Source organism: Eublepharis macularius, chromosome 1 (assembly GCF_028583425.1).
Source record: "Eublepharis macularius isolate TG4126 chromosome 1, MPM_Emac_v1.0, whole genome shotgun sequence".
NCBI lineage: Eukaryota > Metazoa > Chordata > Lepidosauria > Squamata > Eublepharidae > Eublepharis > Eublepharis macularius.
The window spans coordinates 53,205,063-53,219,780 of record NC_072790.1 but is presented as its reverse complement, the minus strand read 5'-3'; positions in this window follow the sequence as shown (position 1 = coordinate 53,219,780).

The window sequence follows — 14,718 nt, the reverse complement described above, 5'->3', positions numbered from 1 at the left end:
CCTGGTTCGTGGGGTTTTTTGGATAGTATTTAGGTTCATGCCTGTCTCTAGACCCTATCCTGCTGGAACTTTAAAAAAGCAATAACAAGACAGGATATTTTTCAACATTAAGTGGTCACTATGGTAGCAACTACATGCTGCAAGAAATCTGCCACTGAAAATGGCAACCATGTGTCCAGTTATTATTTCACTTTTACGCTAACCTATCCTATCCAAGGAGCTCAGGACTGCAAACAGGCTCCCTAATTTTATCCCCAGAAAAAAATGTGGCAGGTTAGGCTGCTAAATAGTGACCAACCAGTGAGGTTCATCATGGATGCGCAGGGATTAGAACCTGGTTCTCTGATTCTAGTCTGACACTTCAGCTGTTACATCACACCAGCTCTCATCTTTTCCCCCTTCTCTTCTGTAGCATGTAGCAAAATGTCCCCATGTCCAACATCACCACATTTTGTGTTTCCCTGAATCTACGGGTGGAAGTAAATGATTTGGAGTGGCACTGGGGAAATGCATAATATAATGGCAACAGGGAAAGGGCAAAATATTACTAAATGTTATGGAATTGAAGAACTTGGTATGCCATTTTGGTGGCAGCCTCTCCCCCCCCATTTTTTTTTAATGTCACAAAACATGCAGACCTGCTCAGTCAATAGGGTTGGGCTTCAGATTTTGGTTTTTTTTTCTCAGAACAGCTTTGAGATCTGTGATCAATAACAAAAAAAATGGATCTACTGTGTCTTTTCCCTTGCTGTGTGAAATGGAGTTGAGAGAGTTCAAAAAGGCTTTGACACATGAGTCACCTTTCTTCTGAAATGTAAGAGATAGCCCTGATAGTCAACTACTTGAATGTTGATTTAAGATCCAGAGATACAGTTAAGAGAAAAACGAGAAGGTCCTAGATGTCAGGTGATACTTTACTGCTCGTAAAAGCAAAAGCGCTTGAACCAAAAGGGTCACTCTACACATATCAAGCACTCTACATACAAAGGCATCTTATTTTAACCCTACATGTTGTGAAACAATTCATTTTTTCGACTACCAAACTGAAACACAGCAGAAAAAAGACTACACTTTTTCCTGTGGAGCAAAGTGTTTGCTTACTTTACTAGATGTCTATTAAGATCTAGGTTTTCCAAATTAAATGAATGCTGATTCAGGGATGAACCCCTTCAAAAAACACTACACTAAAATCTACCCTAGAGCTGCTGATTGTCTTTCCTCTCTCTAATATGAATAAGAAAACAGTGACTCAAATATTCCATATGTGTTCCTAAGTCAACAGGATGTATTCATAATGTCAGATATTGTCTTCTGTATTAGCCAAAGCCTCCCAATTTTGTTATTGTTCTGTTTCATTTCCGGGGGGGGGGGCATTTTAATTTAATTCATTACAGTATTCCTTCTTTTTTGTTGATACTTGTTCTTCTTGCCGAAAATGCATTGGCTGCCCCTGCCATGTACTTCTGCCTCCTCATCTTCCTTCCTTTTCATCTCTAGGGATGATTTTGGATTTCTCATTCCCACTTTTCCTCTTTGAAAATCCTTGTTTTGATTTCACATCTCTCTTGTGAGAATACAAGATGTGATCCTTTATTTTTGTGTCATTTTCTATTTATTTGTGTTGATTTTTTTTTCCTGTTAAAAATGTAGCTACCTTCCCAAGACATGATCCTGTTGCACAATTTGGGGATCAAGAAAACAATATAAGGAAACAAATTAAACTTTCTTTCTCCCCATGTGATCTGGAACTTCTGATCTCCCCGCTCCCCAGCTGCTATTGACCATTGCTTCCCTAAGTCACAGGGTTTGTTTGTGTGTACCGGCGTATGTGTGTGCACATAGAAACTCTGTTCATGGATCACACAGTGTCATCTCTATTTTTTTGCCCTTTGTCAAATTAGTGGATGGACTTGGAGCACTCACTCCTATCCCAAACTACCCCACAGGGCTGTTTTACAACCAGTTTAGAGTCCATGAACAACTGTAAGTGACTTAGGGAAGCAATCCTAAGCAGGTGTACCCATGTTACCTAGTGGGATTATTCGCAGAGAAGTTTTTTTTTTTTAAAGGAGTACAGCATAGATTCCCCACAGTGTCTTGCAACCTTGGCACAACAGGTTACCAAGCAGCTGCCTGTTCTAGCAGGAGCTTGGGGCAGAGAATGAAGTGAGTGTGAAGTTGCACTACATGCCAATGTCACATCTGGGCAAAAAACTGAATGTGGTTTCAGACATCAGTTGATGCTCTAGAAACTCTATGGTATTCTGATAGAGTGATGTCACATCTGCCCCCTGCTGTTTCTCCTGCCGGCCCCAAAGGTGAGCAGGGGAGGGGGGAGGCTACTGGTGGAAGAATGCCCACCCGAAGCAGGCACTTTGCATCCCTAATTCTAGTGTGGTGCCCAGATTTCACATGGCCTTGCATTACATGGAAAAGCTTCATCGGCCGACACAGTATTGCTAATAATGGCAGAGAAGGATGGTCACAGCTGCAGAGCTGGCTCCACCATGAACTCTGTTCCATGTTTGGCTGGGCGTGACCTGTATGCATAGTACCTTTTTGTACAGCCCTTCCTGCAAGGAGTACATGGTGCATATGTGAGTCTCTCTTCTCTATTGTATTGTCACAACAACCCTGTAAAATAGATTAGGAGTGTGCCTGGCCCAGCAAGCTACATGACAAAATAGAAAATTGAACCTGAACTTTCCAGATCCTACTCTAACCACTATATCATACATATAGTTCTCTGGTATCCTGACTCAGCAAACTACTGAGAGAAATACTGAGCTAAAAGATAAAAGTTGTTGTCCTTTGTGGTTCATCCCAACTGTGTCATGCTATGCCAGGGAACAGAATGAGGTCTACTCTCAGAAATGGTACTCTTTAATGCTTCACCTGCTTTGTACACCTTGTTGTGCACACCCAAGATGCTTCCTGGCATGGGGTGCATTTTTCAAACATTAAAAACACCAAAATATCTTAGGAGTCCCACACACAAGGGTGTAGCTGGCCTAACAATTTCAAATTTTCATGCACTGGCAGATCATTTTCCATCCACCCCCGGTTCAGTGATCATTTTGGAAAGGAGACATTCCATTACAGTATGATAGAAAAGCATCCAGTAACTTGTACAAGGCCGGAGTTAAAGAGAAGATAAAAATACCCTTTGCAAGTCACCAGAAGATGCTATGCCTCTTCCCCTCCCTTTGAAATCTAATTCCTGAGATTTTTTGAATGTTCTTTGCTGTATATGTAGGCGTGGTCAGAGCAATTCAATTCAAATTAGTAATAGAGCCTTATCTAGCTATGAACGCTGGCTATTGCTGCCAATTATATATGGTTAAGGCTGTACTCCTCAGCACAATTATGATGGAGTATGTCTAGCAGAACTCATCTGAGTAAGCTCTGCAAATCTTCATGAAATTACAGAAAGCAAGAACAGCAGTCTTCTGAGGCCATCTAATTTTTCACTGCTTAACAGAAAAAAAATTCATGGAAAGTAATGTTGTTAATTGTCAACCAAAGGGTTTCATGTGGCCGAGGGTTGCCAACTCCAGATTGGGAAATTGCAGGAGATTTGGGTGTGGTGCTTGTGGAGGGGGGAATTTGGGAAGGGAGCTCAGTGGAGATGTAACACCATCCCCCAAAGCTGCCATTTTCTCTGGGGGAACTGATCTCTGCTCTCTGGAGATAGGGGCGGACTGGAAGGTAAAAATGGCCCTGGAAAAAGCCCCGTCCCCTGGCCAATCCACAACTCCACCCCCAACTGAGGGGGGAAGTCAGGAAGAGCGGGCTGTCAACGGGCTCAAACTGCCCACTTGCAGCAGCAGCTTCTGCCAACCTCACATGATACAAGGGCTGCCTTGCGGCTGCCAGGTCCCCCTACCTTCAAACTGGGCATGGATGAGTGTTGGGTGAGTGGGGGGCACTGGTTCTTCTTGCATGTGTATGTGAAAAGTGTGTGCATACTCTACGGGGCTCTCAGTGACATCAGTGACATGGTCTCAATATATATATATAGCATTTTCACTATGTTTTTGGACCAATTTCTAAAGAATTGGCCCTACTGAGACCTCATTGCTTAAAGTTTGAAATGGAAGTGATGTCATCTAAAGTCCCGCAGAGCACACACATGAGTAGGGTTGCCAGGTTTTGTAACTCTCCTGGTGAGAGGGTGGGGACCCAAGAGATTACCTTCTCGGTGCTCCAGGGAAGCCACACGCAGCCCTGTGCCAGAGTGATGATGTCATCGCACAAGATAAGGAGAGCACACGCTCTTCTTAGCAGGTTGATTTGAGCCCCAAACAGACTCAATTCAGCCCATTTGGGGCCCAAATCAGCCCACTGCGAAGCTCTTGGGATAGCACAATGACGCCAGCCTTTCCACCCACCAGCCAGGTGACTAAAGGCAGGGGGTGGAGGGTGGGAGCAGGGGATCCCCCACCCCCAGCGGGGGAATGGTATCCCTACGCATGAGCCATTTTGCTGCAGTTTCCTCACACACAGACCACCACCACCAGGTAAGCAACTGGAGGCAGGAAATTCCCCACTCCCTGTGTGTGTGTGTGGGGGGGTGGCTGGAAACTATAGGCTGCTCCTTGCTTGGCCCTGGTAGGGAGGCAGTACCTCAGGCCATCAGCCCACTGGGACTTTTCCCAGTGGCCTTAATGGTCTATCTACCTCTTCTGAAGATCCATTTTAATTTCAGGAGAACTCCAGGCTGGCTACTCTAGTTGTGCCACATAAATAACCACAGTCAGAGGTCTGGATGTGAGGTCTTTGGTCTGGATCTTGCCATTGCTCCATTATAGTAACCCCTCCTTACAAAATCCATCAACTTAGAGATCCATCAACGTCCATCCTTTAAAATATATCATCATAAACCCTTTTAGGAAGCTGAACTTTTAATTGTGATCTAGATTGTATGGGCATTTATTTTGGTAATAAATAACTGTATTTTATTGATTATTATGCTAGTGTTTTATCTACTGAGCCGGATTCTATCAGCTTTCCCACTGGCTCTTCCAGATTTGTCTTTTGACTACGAGTCTCTCTTCATGAGACATCTTACATGGGGATGCTCAAGTGTAGGAAGACACAATTTTAGCTGGGAAGCATAGTTTAAAAAGACAGAGCTGAAGGCTTTGTCAATTTCACCTCTCTACACAAGGGTAGTTTAAAAGGACAGAGCTGAAGGCTTTGTCAATTTCACCTCTCTACACAAGGGTGGTTTAAAAAGACAGAGCAGTGGAGACTGCTCCTCAGAGGGTTTGTTCATTTCATCATTGCCTCTGGAAGAGGAGGTGAAATTGACAGAGCCTCTGCTCTGCCTTTGCCTTTTTAAACTATGCTTTCCAGCTAACATCGCATCTCCCTACACTTGAGCGTCCCCTCTGTAATATGTCTCATATAGAGAGACTCTGTAACTAGCACCTTGTGTGGCTTTTGTCTGTTCAGGGGTCAAAAGGGGCCCCTCTTCTCTCTTTCACCAGCGGAAAAACTGCCAAGCAAACCCAGCCCACTCTTTTACTGTATGCTGCTTTGAGCTCTCCCATGTATTGTAGGCTGCTCTTAAAGAAGGGTGCAAATGCCACCTATTTTTGGCACTCTCTCTAGCAGGGGAGAGAATGTTGGGTGAGTTGTAGCCCCCAGGCCCTTGCCTTAAGGAGGGGCATTTTTGGGCCTCCACTTTGGTTCTAACATGAACTTAGGGCTAGAAAATGGAATCTGCATTTTGCTAAAGTTAAGCTAACAGCAATGGCTCATTATGCAGTAGAGAACCATGCCAAGGCCAAGGTGGTGAATAGTTAAACAGCAATGGAATGCAGACCTGCTCCTCCCTAGAGCCCACCTCAGGCTGATTAAACTGGAGGGCCTTTCTCCCCAAGGACTTTGGACCTTTACCTACCTTTACCTTACCCTGAATAATTTGCCCAACTTTGTGATCAACACACTCCGGATCATGAACATCTGTACCATAAATATAGTCCCCAAATCCTTACTGCCCCTGAGTGGCACAGGTTCCTCAGAGACATGAGCTGGTCTCTGTCTCTACACTCCACCCTTCTGCTCTTCACATCAGGACTCTACAGGATTTCCCCACTCTACAGGACAGGTCATACGCTCTCCTTTGTTCCATCCCCCTTTGTATTTCCTTATAAACAGTAGCTGTTAGGAGAAAGTTTTTGGTTTGCTGCTTTGCAATCTCTCATATTTCTTGTAACTTGTTTATTTTGGATTACATGATCTCAATAAAACCCTTTTTTAATTTTAAGAGTGCTCATTCCCCGTTGTTATTCTGAGTCCTTGGCTGGATCTGGATGTCGGTATATGCAGAATAACAACAGAGAATGAGCACTCTTAAAATGAAAAAGGGGGTTATTGAAATCAACTATTGTTTTAAATACCCCACTATACATGTGTTTATTCTGGGCCAGCGAGAGGATGCCTTTGCTTGTGACAATGTATGGCGATTTGAGTAACAGCATGTCTGCTAGCTGAAAAAAAGATCTGGGCTGAGATTCTGTTATTGGTATTTAAGAGTGAGCATGCCCAGCCTTGGCCCTTAACCCATGATTTGAGGTCTGTGGTCCCAAATGAGTTGGCTCAATGGAGCCACATTTAGTGCAGGAGTTGGGAGTAGAAATGGGCATGAATTGGAAAAAACCTGAACCATGTGGTTCGTGGTTCGTCAAATTTCATGAACCATGAAGTTTCACGAACCTGCCCCTGGTTCGCGAACTGGTTCATTAGGTTTGTGAAAATGGCACATCCAGGTAATAAAATCATCACTCCTGGGTCAGCAGAAGGTTACTTCCGGGCCAGCAGAAGGTCACTTTCGGAACAGCAGAAGGTCTGCAGGAAGTCCATCCCCTGTTGCCTAGGAAAATAATTGATTGGCACCAGGCTGTCTGCAGTGACAAACCAAAAAATGAACCAAACAAACTTGTCTAAAGTTCATGGTGGATCATCAGAAATGGGATCTGATGAACTGCTGGTTCACGAACCATGAACCGGCCTGGTTCATGCTTAATTTTGGTTCGTATTTCAGTTCGTGCCCATCTCTAGTTGGGAGTTGTACTGTATAAGTTGGAGCCAACTGGCATTTCTGCTGGTGAAAATGGAAAGAGCTGAGTCAAGGATCATGGCACCTCTATGGGATGGGGGCAAATGAGGCTGAGTGAAAAATCTCGCTCAATCCAACACTATGTTTATTGTTACTGTTTGTGAGTTGGTCTAAACATGTTTACAGTATATTTTTGTGCTTGTTTGTAAGCCACTCTTTCTCCCAAAGGGGTGGGGGGAAGACTGCTGAAGTGATATTAGCATTCATAGCCATTTTATTTTGAAATAGTAATGTCATTTGCTTCAAGCTGCACAACAGGCTTCATAGCAAACTGAGGCTTGTGTTGCCAGACCAGAATGATTCTGAGCTTCTCACAGGAATTTCAGAGTCCTACATTGGCTGGCTGCAGTTCAGCAATGCTGGGAAGGTGAAAATCTCAGCTTTTCAGAGAACTGCAACTCATTATAGTCCATTCTGAGCAGCTGCCAGTAGCCAACCTTGGCTGCATGCATGAGCTACAGATGTTCTTGTGTATCAGAGGAAGGTTGGAGTATACAGTCCAGACAGGATAATAGAAAACCTTCTGCCTTCTGAAGTGAGTCCCATTTTTTGCAGCCTCATTATTTCAACCAACCAGGAAAAGGCCTCTGCTCAAGAAAACTGAAATCTTGATACACTCCCATCCACTGGCTGCACGCCCAAGGAAAAACCTTTGGAATCTGGTACTCCTTACTTGGATACAGATTGCAAAAGGCCATCATGTTAATTTTAACAGTGAGCGGAGCCAAGAAGAAACATGTTGAAGGGATTTTTAAGGAAACCCCCTTCTTCTCAGGAACTTTTTTCAGATACCAAAAAACTCACCAGCAAAAATTGCAGATATTTGTGCACATGTACCGAATATTTAATACATGCATGTATATCCCATCCCATCCTATGCTGAAGGAGGCTTACTACAATAATTACAGCAATATTACAACTTTTTTTAAAAAAGGAAAATGCATTTAGATGAACAAAAAACATCCCAGACAAGCAAGATACACATCATCTGACTTCAGGATCCAAATACCATCCTGCATAACTAGCAGTGAAATCAATGGGCTTAGACTGTAGGTCTTGCAGTCCACTTCTAAAGGCTATCAGAGACAATGTTTTGCTACATTTCCTCCGGGCTACCCCAGGTCTACCACCCTCCTTGCTGAGGTCATCTTCAGGAAATGATGACATGGGGAGGGAGTACCCACTGCAGTTCACAAGTGGGGTGTACAAGGGGAGTTCTTGAAGACAGGCACCCCTCCTCACAGGACAGGGCTTTAGCTCAGTGGTAGAGAATCTGCTTGGCATGCAGAAGGTCCCAGATTCAATCCCAGGCATCTCCAGTTAAAAGGCTTGTATAGGAGGCATGTGAAAGGCTTAGAATTGAAACTCTGTAGAGCTACTGCCAGTCAGAGTAGATAAAACTGATTTTCATGGACCAATGACTCAGGAGGATAAGACAACTTATCCCTCCATGTGTCCCTCCACAACAGCTTCGCTCATCTGAACAGAGTCTTTTGCAGTACCAGCCTGTACATGGGTGAAATCAACAGCAGCCCATACATGGGCTCTCTCTGAGGTGGCCCCTACCCTATGGAACGGCCTGCCTGAGGAGGTCAAGAGAGCCCCACCCTCCTGGCTTTCCGCAAACAATGCAAAACTGAATTATTCAAAAAGGCCTTTTTCTCAGATAAGAGGGCAGTATTGTAGGAAAGGGATCCCAGATGTTTCGCTAATCAGTTAGAAACCATATGTTTCACCATTATGTTGCCATACATATTATCTGTTGCTTTAAATATGCACTCCTATATACTACCTGTGCTTTATGTTGTTCAGTGTAAGTCATAGATCTGATTATGTTCTGTTTCAGCAACTCCTCAACCACATACTGGATCCTTGCTAATACTATATCTTTGTAAGCTTATATTCTTTTACCCCATGACATTGTTTATGGAAATGTTCTTGACACTGTATGGAAATACCTGCCCTTGTCCTTGCCACTGATTGTACTAACCTCACACTATGTAATCCGCCTTGAGTCTTAGTGAGAAAGGCGGAATATAAATAAAATAAATAAATAAATTCCTGAGTTCATACGCTATTCACTGTCTCATAGGCAATAAGGCCAAACCATGAAAGCCTTTACAGAGTCAACTGAGCCTGCCTACCAACTGTGGCTGCTGCCTTAACTTGCTTGTCTGCCATACCACATCATCTAGGAGCATTTATTTATGATGGAAAAGGCAATGAAATCTCAAAAGGGCAGTCAAGGGTAAAACCTTTTCTCACTCACCCATGGATATGTCTGTTTTATCAGCCATACTTTGCAGGCATGGGAGCTCTAATGTACACATGCACAGGGGTCATTTTGTAGAAAAAGAGCTGGAGGCACTCATTAGCATAACTCATTAGCATATGCCACACCCTTGACATCACCGGAAGTGTGTCATTAGCATGACTGATTTGCATATGCCACGCCCCCTGACATCACCTATCCTGGCTGTTTTGGACCCAATCCTGGCCATTTAGGGCTGAAATTGGGCCCAAAATGGCAAAAAGGGGCTGAAAATGGCCAAAAAGGGGACCAAAATGGTCAGGATCAGGCCGCTACTGAGTGGGAGAGTGATCCAACACCCATCAGAGGCCCAATCCGGGCCGTTTCAGCCCCAATCTGGGCTGAAATGGGCCCCAAATTGCCAAGAGTCAGGTGGGCGGGGCCACCTGACATGTGCCCTCTTTGGGGAACTGCCAGAACTGCGTTCCTGTGCGTTCCCCCTAGAAATGAGCCCTGCACATGCAGACGTCTTACCCATGTGCCCTCATTATGATTTTGGCACTCTAACCTCTTATAAGAGTAGAATGTCCTACCCATGATGATCCTCCCAATACACGTGGCTGCAATTTTGTGTAAATAGGGCAACCCACATAATTTCCAGCTCCAGTATGCACAAATGTGTACATTCAAAAATTTAGGTTTCCAACTGCGCATTCCAAAGCTGGAAAATGTGTAACACCAATGTGTAACATCAAAATTCAAAAAACAACAACAACCCTGCATGGACTGAAATAATGAAAGGATACAGAGATGAAACAGAAAACCACAAAGAGAAAATAAAGATAAAATAATTAGAGGGATTAATAATAGACATGGGCACGCTCTGAATTACGATTTTAAAAAAACCCCAATTTTGGCGTTTGCGCCATCGTGACTCAGCTAATTGGTTCCATCCAGGGCAACCGATCCAGCAGTCGGGGGTTTGCTTGTTCGGGACTTGATCGGATATATCGGTTTCTGTTTGGAATTGCAGACACTCTGGCGACAGTAATTTATTCCCGGGGCAACGGAGCCAGGGGAATGAGCTGTGTTTGCCCTCCTTCTGTCGCCCTCGAAACACGAATGGAAGCCCAGCTTTCCTTGATTAGCAGGCTTCCTTCCAACCACAGAGCAGCAACCCAGGGGAGGGAGGGGGAAGGGGGTGTTCTGAAGTCATGGGCACAAAGGAAAGGCAAAAGGCAGTGCAGGAGGCTGGGAGGCCGCCCGCGCCATTAATCTTTCCCCAGGACAAGGGGTGCATGGGCAAGCTGGCCGCCCCTTGACCTGAGGAAAGGCAAAAGGCAGCGTGGGAGGCTGGGAGGCCACCCGCGCTGTTCGACTTTCCCCAGGACAAGGGGCGCACGGGCAAGCCGGCCGCCCCTTGTCTTGTGGGGCAGGTGAACGGCGCGGGCAGCCACCGAGCCACTCACGCTGCCGCCAGCTCCGCAGCGCACTGGGACAGCCAGCTTGCTGCGTGGGCGGGGGGGGGTGACCCAGGAGCGCACGTGCGCGCACAAGAGCCTGACTACGGTTGCCCTGGGTGCTGGCAACCATAGATCCGGACCTGGGAATGTCCCCTCCCTGAGGGGAGGCGGATCGTTGCTGGGTTAAAAACTGCCTGCACCTTGCCTTGATACCCTCGTGCTCTTGATACCTTGATACCCTCGTGCTCTGACCTACGGACTGGACTTGGCTTGGCTTTTTGGATCTTGGACACACCCCTGGCATTTACTTTGGGCTCTGACTACAGACTGGACTCGGCTTGTGACTCTTGAACACTCCTTGGCTTCGTGTTAGTACCTGGGCTACCAGCTTGGGCAGGCCCAGCCCATGACAGAATGCTTCCACCACAAAACTTCCCAGCATGGACACGGCGATGCCCACCCTGGGGAGCCTGGCGCTGCTGCAGGACCAGGTACTGCAATTGACTCAAGCACTGGTGACTTTGCAGCAGCAGATTGCCACCCTACTTGCTGCCCCTGCTGCACTGCTGCCTGCTAAATGCCCAGTGAAGCTTCCTGACAGTTTTGAGGGCGACGTGGAGGAATTCCCAGCATTTCTTGCCCACTGCTAGCTGTATATTGAAATCCGGGCCAGAGACTTTCCCACAGATAAAAGCAAGGTTGGCTTTATCCTCAGCTTGTTAAAGGGGCAGGCGGCAAGATGGGCCACACCCTTGTTACTGGCCAAATCCCCACTGCTAGGGGATTTCCCAAACTTTGTGGCCCACATTTCTGCCGCCCCTACTTTAAGAGTAGTGTGTGTGTGTGTGTGTGAATGTCCCCTCCCTCCCTGTCCCCTCCCCCTGCCCACCAGGCCTGGCAGCCACTGCCAACAACCACCGTTCCTATATCGCCGGAAACAGCGGGGCGCCCTTCCGCTTTGGCCTTCCCGATTCCGGATCAGAAATGGGACTTGATCGGTTAGAATCGGTGGCCTGAGTTCAGCAGCGGCCCGGATCCACGAACGGCTTAATCGTTGTTGTTTTTTTTGGATCATGCCCATCTCTAATTAATAACTCTATCTAAAAAAGTGAATTTCAGAACAAAGAATTCCATTCCCCATAACAATGCTAAAACCCAACTTGGAAAGTGCACAAATTGCTCTTTTTGCACACAGAAAAAAAAACTGGTTCTTCTGGCATGTGATGTACCAGTGGTGCTCCTTAGGTCACCACACCCACTAGCTGTCCTTGGGTAGTCCACTTGGCATCAACTAGATCCTGTGCCTTTTCCATTGTAGCTAGCATTCTGTGGAACAGGCTCCCAGAGAACGTTAGAGGGTGCCATCTCTAAAAATGCTTAGAGGTCACTGCAGGGCCATTCTATGAACCAGCATTTTAATGGAGTATAGACTGTAAGTATCTTTTAATGGGGAGGAGAGGTATTTGGGGTTTTCTTTTATTCGGTATGTTTTAAAATGGGATTTGTAAGCCACTTTGAGCCACAACGAATGGTGGGAAAAAATAAATAAATGAATAAATAAATAGCAAGTGTGCATATTTAGAGGCTTGCGTATCAAGTGTTCCTCCAATATGTGAAATAAAAGAACCAACATCCTAACAACTGAAAAGGACTTATGAAGTACATTAGTGATGCTGATGATTATTGATTGCCTATCTATTTTTATTCTTTGTACACAGCCTCAAGCACCATATAGCCATAAGAGGTGGCACAGAAATAATTCAAATAGATAAACAACAAACTGGGTACCGGCACAGTCTGTACTAAGAAAAGGTGATGCCGGTGTACCTGCACAGAGTCGAGGACGCCAGTTTTACTAGCCTGGTAGAAATAAATATTGCAAGATGTTCCAGTGCTAACATCCCCAAAGGTAAGTCTTTGATAAACGATTTGCCACAGTATTTACCAAAGCATATGAATGGAAATAAATTACGGGACAGGAGGAGAATGTCTGGTGTGTTGCTGTTTAATGTACAGGGCACCTTGCATTTGTCGGTCTGCACAAAGTCAGGCCATCAAGTAGTTAAATCATTTCTCTTCCCCTCATTTAGTGCCTCTTGCACACAAGAGATCTCGTGCTCCTTCACCTTTTCCCCATGCAGAACCTATTACACACACATAGGCCTTTCATTTGCTCCATATGCGCCATCGTGCTTTCCAAGAGAATTATAATAATGCGGCTCCTACTGCCATGCCTGTATAATTAACCTCTGGTCTTTCAACTGTAGTTTGATACACTTGAAACGCTACCTTGGTTTTCCAATCCCCCCTGCACATTAAGCAGGCCAATCCAGCAAACGGAGTTCGGCTCCTTTCTGGGGAGTTTGTTTCACCGTCATTGTTGACTTATCAATCTGCCCAATTTTACAGAGCTAATGAAATTTCCCTGGATGCTGAAGGATCATCTCTGCATTATTTTCTGTGAATGAAATAAATCAAGGAGTGAGGCTTTCCAGCACCTGCCTAGAGTTTTCAGTGCTGCGGAAGAAGGAGAAGCGAGCTTCCTTCAATACAGCCCTGCGCTTTTCAGAAACTCCAGACTTTGGGCCAAGCTACACATGACGAATGACACTTGAACAGCAAGTGTATTTCTCCCTGTTCACTTGCCCTCCACTAAATCCACTTGCCGTTCAAGTGTCATTCGTCATGTGTAGCTTGGCCCTAAGTTTCTCAGGACAACACGGCTCATCAGTTTACTTGGACGGATCTTCTTGGCCCTGCCTGCAGTCTGCCACTTTCCAACATGATGTATTTTCAATGTGGCACGAACATAACCCTGTTCGGAGGCCCAGTACCAGCACTCACATTCCCTTCATGCGTCACACTCTCCAGATACACTTTTCCTTGTGCACTTTTCCTTTCCTGCACATATGGCAATGATGGATATGCATACACCAAACATGGTCATGTCTCTCAAAGCCTGTGGCATTCATGCAGACACAGTCCATTTAACTAGCTAGTCAGCTGATGCTAGTTGGCTCCTCAGAAAGTGTGGAATAGAGATGCTCAAGGATATTCCACGAACATTTTCATTGTTTACCCCCTAAATGTTCTTCTGCTTCAGACTATTGGTGTGGGGGAGCAAGCAGAGTCTGTGAATGGAGGAGGGGAGTAAAAAATGTAAAGCCAAGGGGGTCAAGGAATATTGATTCCCCAGCTGAAACAAAGTATGATTTCAAATTTCTCATTTCTACTGTTTGTCTCGGGATTGACTTTGCTTCTACCTTGTGCTCAACAGACCTATGATTCTTTCTTTCTTTTTGGCATCATTTTCTCTGTTGCTTCACAGATATGTCCTAAAAAAGAGTTATGCTTTTCAACATTATTTGGGTGTCCATAAATGGGGATGATACATTATACATTTTTTTTAATGAACAGCACACATTAGGTTGGATTCTGCAGACTTTGAGTGCAAGGAGTCAGGTACCTGCAGAGATGAGTCTCCTTGCCTCCCCCTTTCTCCCACAGCCCTGGAGATCTTCCCCAAAGACTTCCCAGGGCAGTCTTAATGATTCTGGGTCCCCAGGCAGAACTCAAGGAAGGGGCCACAGAATCACCTCCTCAAAGGAGGGAGGGAGAAAGAGATGGCCATCTGTTTGCCTCCTTCCCATGCCATGACATGGCTGGCCCATCGGGTATTTCCATCCTATGTGAGTAGCTACAGGCTTTCTGGTGTGGTGTCTCCTTTTCTTTCAAGTGTCTTTGGGACTTGGTTAGCTGGGCGCCTTCTCTCCATGTCATGTGGGCATTTTTGGGTTTCAGGGCAGCTGACTGCACAGGCAGTGCCCCCCTCCCTCAGTGGGGCTAGGTCTTGGATGCCTCGTGCGTAAGGCTATCAT